Source organism: Nyctereutes procyonoides, unplaced genomic scaffold (assembly GCF_905146905.1).
Source record: "Nyctereutes procyonoides isolate TBG_1078 unplaced genomic scaffold, NYPRO_anot_genome, whole genome shotgun sequence".
Classification (NCBI taxonomy): Eukaryota; Metazoa; Chordata; class Mammalia; order Carnivora; family Canidae; genus Nyctereutes; species Nyctereutes procyonoides.
The window spans coordinates 7,941,652-7,946,988 of record NW_026575136.1 but is presented as its reverse complement, the minus strand read 5'-3'; the positions used below and the strand labels follow the sequence as shown (position 1 = coordinate 7,946,988).

The following is a 5,337-nucleotide window of genomic DNA, read 5'->3' as shown; positions in this document are numbered from 1 at the left end:
GAGAAACAGGCTCCCTGCGGGGAACTCGATGTGGGACTCGATCCCAGGACCCTGGGGTCACGCCCGGAGCCAAAGGCAGACGCTCAACCACTGAGTCACCCAGGTGCCCCTTAGTAGCATTTTCATTGCACCTTTTAGATGGTACTTGCAAACATCTCTAAACTTTTAAAACAGTTGCTCTGAAAATTTTGAAAACTAAATAACTGATTTTTAGTTTGACAGGAATGTGTATATTGTGTTTACATTAAATCAGATCACATGGTCCCAAATGGTTTCTGATTCCAGAAGTTTATCTCCTACTTACAGACTCAGTTATGCAAACTACCTAACGGATCCATGTATGCTGATGAGCTCGGGCAGGGACTTAAGAAGGAAAAGTGAGTCTTACAAACCTTAATAAAGAAAGGAGTGAATGTCTGAGATGCAGATAAAGGGAAAAGCTACTGTTGGTGAGAAATGGGTGAGCCACATGATCCGGAAGCCCTGTGGGTTAACTAACAGTAAGAGTCTGTTTGCTGGCACAGAAGATTGCAAGCCGGGAAGGTCATGTGCAAAGTGGAAGGCATACTCACACGGGAATTATTTGGGGCTGAGAAAGCAGCTTAGCTCTGTGACCTTAGGAAAGCCAGTCTTCCCTTCAGGAGGCATAAACATACGTATCTCACAGGGCTAGTATGTGGATTAAAAATTGAATAAGACTGTGCATGTAATATTCCTAGTACAATGACCATATATAGTAAGTTTTCAGTGAAGATCAACTCTTATTATTTGGGGTACCTGGGTGGCACAGTCATTTAAGCATGTCCAACTCTTGGTTTCAGCTCAGGTCATGACCTCAAGCTTGTGAGATCCAGCCCTGCATGGGGCTCCATGCTGAGCAAGGTGCCTGCGTAAGATTCTCTGTCCCTCTTAGGGCACAGTCGGTTGAGTGTCCAACCTCTGGTTCCTCATCAGGTTGTGATCTCAGGGCCTGATCTCCAGGTAATGAAACCCTGTGTTGGGCTCCACACTCAGCAGAGTGTGCTCGGGGTTCACTCTCCTTCTCCCTTTGTCCTTCGTGCTTCTGTTCTCTTTCTCTCTTTAAAATAAATAAATAGGGGCGCCTGGGTGGCTCAGCGGTTTGGTGCCTGCCTTTGGCCCAGAGCATGATCCTGGAGTCCCAGGATCGAGTCCCACATCAAGCTCCCTGTATGGAGCCTGCTTCTCCCTCTGCCTGTGTCTCTGCCTCTCTGTCTCTCACGAATAAATAAATAAAATATTTAAAAATAAATTAATTAATTAATTAATTAAATCTTTAAAAATAAATACACCTTTGAAAAAAAAGGTTCTCTCCCTTCTTCCTCTTCCCCCCCATGCTCTCTCTCCAAAAATTAGAAAATTAACTCATATTAGATTTGCATACTATGCAATTTTTTTTATTTTTTATTGAGATATCATTGACATATATATTTAACTTATATTAATAAAACCATATGTACATAGCCAAGAAGAATAATAGTATAGGTGAGGCCCCTCGGAGTATGAATATTCCCATAACATATGAGTAATATAATGGAATTTTGTGAAAAATTTTCACCATTTGGAGTTTTATCCCCAAATACTACATAAGGTCCACTCTCCTGTATTAAGGAATCCTTGTATCGTAATTTGTGAAGGATCACTCACAGTTTACTAAGCATAATTGTATCTGTTCCCTCTTCCACCATGCAAAGTAATGTGGTGCTATGAGGAATACAGCACTAGGGTCAGCATACCTGAGTTCAAATTTCAGCTTCACCATTTACTGGTCCTAACACAAAAGCAAGTCCTAAACCTCTTTGAACTTCCATTCTCCACGGTAAAATTGGGGTAACTTCAAAGGACTGTGGTAAGGATTGAATCAAATTAACACACACAATGTGTGTACACTGAGCATAATGCAAGCAAAAATATGAACTCTCTTCCTTACCCATACACCCCGATAATTCTGATACAGCGTTATCAGAACATTGTATTATTCATGTGCACGTCTCTCTCACTAGATTAGGAGTTTCTTAAAAGCAATAGCTAGGATGTTTTGTCCTTTGTACTCCATGCAGCTAAAACAGAGTTAGAAGTTTGGCTATGGTAGAAAGAGAAACCAAAAGTGATTATTAGTTTCCAAATACAAATGAAATAAACACAACTATATTATCTCCCAGAAGCTTGAAAACCTCATCTGGAGGGGCGCCTGGGTGGCTCGGTTGGCTAAGCATCTGCCTTTGGCTCGGGTCATGATCCCAGGGTCCTGGGATTGAGCCCCGAGGCAGGCTCCCTGCTCTGCTCGCATGCTCTCTATCTCAAATAAATAAATAAAATCTTTTTTTTTTTTTTTTAAGTGTAGGCTTCTAAACTTTGTAGTGTTGAGCTTCTTCCTGGCTCTCTCCTCTATCTACATACTCTCCCTACTGAGCTCATCCATTCACTCATTGGATAGTGAGGACCACCCAAATGCCAACAAATCCAACATCTTTACCTCTGGCCCTAACCATTCCCCAGAAATCCAAACTTGCATAACCAACTGTTACTTGAGGTCTTCATGCATATGCCAAATAAGGCTTCCAAACTTCGCAGATATAACAGAAAAAAATATGGTTCCCTCTTCTCTTTCCCAACTGACTCCTGCCCCAGGAATCTCCATCTCGGTAGGCAGCACTAGTCTCCTCAGAGACTGAAACGATAGTCTAGCACAGGGCTTCTCAAACTTCAATGCACATCTGAATCACCCCGGGGTCTTCTAATTCAGTAGGTTGGAGTTACAGCACACGATTCCCCATTTATAACAAATTTCAAATGACGCAGATCTGCAGCTCCTCAAATCACATTATTGAATAGCAAGGACCTTGGAGGTAACTCTTGGTGTCCCTCTTTCCCTAATGTACATTCCCCATACATATTCAAACAATCGGTAATGTTTAATTAACCACATTTCTCCAGAATCTGACTTTTTCGGACTCACAACACCTAGTCAGTGATACCATCACCTTTCCCCAGTAACTACGGGCATAGGTTCCCAACTAGTCACCTGTTTCTACTTTGTCCCCTGCCCTGTAGAATGTTCTGTCCACTGCAGCCTTCAAATACCAATCACATCAGATCACCACTAGCCAATAGTTTTTTTCTATCACACCTACAATTAGATCCTATCAACGACCCTAGGTGGCCCCTACGTGTCCTTCAGCCTCATCTGGTGCCACTGATGCTCTGTCCCAGGATGATCCAGCCACACTGATCTTTCATTCCTTGAGTTGGCCGAGCTCACTCCCACCTTGAGACATTTGCAGGAGCTGCTTCCTCTGTGTGAAAGGCTCTTTGCCCTGGATCTTTCACGTGGCTGCTCCTGCTTATTCAAATCACGGCTTAAATGCCATCCAGAGTGATTTTCCAGAACACCCAATCCAAAGTAGCTACTCTGTAACCCATCTTTTGATATAAAATCCTTGCCTTATTTCTTTGCATTTTACTTCTCCTATGAGATATTTTTCTGGATTACTTATTCACTCATGTTCTATCTCTCATCCTCCCTCCACCTCCTCTCACCCACATTAAGGGTAAGCTCCACGAAAGCAGAAACCATGTCTTTCTTATTACCAGTTGTGATCCCTGCATCTAGGTCAATTCCTGGAATGTAGTAGGCACTCAACCACCACTTGATGTATGATTGCATGAGTAAATGATTGAATGAAAAGTTCTAGAGTCTACTGCAGAGTGAGAGGGGACATGCAGCTAGCTGCCTGGCACCTGGACCTTCCACTTTGTCCTGCGGAATCCTTCCTAATTTCTTCTCTCAGTCCATCCAATTCCGCATGGTATACTTAAAAGTGAGGATGATCAACTGGGGGATGGGGGGTAGGTGGTCAAAGGACCTTGTGTTTCATAGTCTCTGACACAAGCACTAGAATCAGCTTATTTCAAAATAAGTCAGCCAGGTTCCCGAAAAGAGCAGTCCCTCGGAGCATGGACTTCATTTCCATGATTCTCCACTGGTCGCTTTCAAAAGCTTTACTTAACTCTACACCCACTTATTATTTTAAGGGTTGGGGTATTGGGGGTTGGAATGGAGCTTGCTCACAGTGATTTGAATATGTAGTTTGATAGGATTATTATAAAGAACATATATGGAGGGGATCCCTGGGTGGCTCAGTGGTTTGGCGCCTGCCTTCGGGCCAGGGTGTGATCCTGGAGACCTGGGATCAAGTTCCTCATCAGGCTCTCTGTGTGGAGCCTGCTTCTCCCTCTGCCTGTGTATCTGCCTCTCTCTCTCTCTCTCTCTCTCTCATGAATAAATAAAATCTTTAAAAAAAAAATTTAAACATATGGGGAAAAAAGCAACATATATGGAAACAAGGTGAGTCTAATAGATCACAAAGCATAGTCCCCTACCAGAGGTATCTAAATTACCTGGGAGCTTGTTAAAAATGCAAATTCTCAGGCTCGGCCCCTGACCTTCTGAGCAGAAACTCTGGGGATGAGCCTAAGTGATCTGTGCTTTAAAGGTTTTCCAGATGACTCTGATGCATGTTAAAATTTGAGAGCTATCAATGTAACCATTCACATATACCACCATGACTTTCCATTGCTCAGGAAAGCTGGTGACCTCAAGAACACTTAGTCTATTCCTCACTCCTTGCAGCTTGCTGCACCAGCTGCATGCTCTCCTGTGACCCTCACAGCCATGCCTTGCAAAATTGATAAAGTCAAGGACTTTCTGCTCACAGCCAGGCCAAAGGATGCCAAATCCGTCAAGATCAAAAAAAAAAAAAAATACAGATAACGTGAAGCCTAAAGTTCAATGCAGCAGATACCTTCATCACAAAGAGAAGGCAGAGAAAATGAAGCAGCCCCTGCCCTTAGGTTTGGCAATGAAGGAGCTGAAATGAACCTGACACACTGATTTCAACTCTTTTAAATTTCAAAAATTTTTTTAAAAAAGAGAATTGTTAGTGCAGGCATTAAGTAAGATCCAAAAGAGTGACACAGACCTGCACAAGCTGAGTATTAGTGAGCAGATATCCTGGAATGTTTGATTGACCTTAGTTTATCCAAGAAACAGGATTCAACAAACCTCCTTTGCCCAACTTCCTTTTACCTTCTTTATCATTCTCCGTCAGTCCCTTCAATTTAGCTGATAGCACCCCAGTGAGACCACTGGTTCTTGCTATCTGAGGAAAGAACTAACACCTGAGTCTTAAACTAACTCTTCTGGGTCACTATCCTGTAAACACACACACACACACACACCACCTATTCAGTTGCTAAAAGAAATTCCAAGTATGCAGTCATATCTGAACTATATGTCTGTCACCCAGTTGCTCAATG

General features: G+C 42.7%; 1 pseudogene; it reads left to right on the top strand.

The window, feature by feature from the left end:
- Positions 1 to 4,693: 4,693 nt before the first annotated feature.
- Positions 4,694 to 4,898, top strand: LOC129495593 (60S ribosomal protein L38-like; annotated as a pseudogene).
- Positions 4,899 to 5,337: the final 439 nt, after the last annotated feature.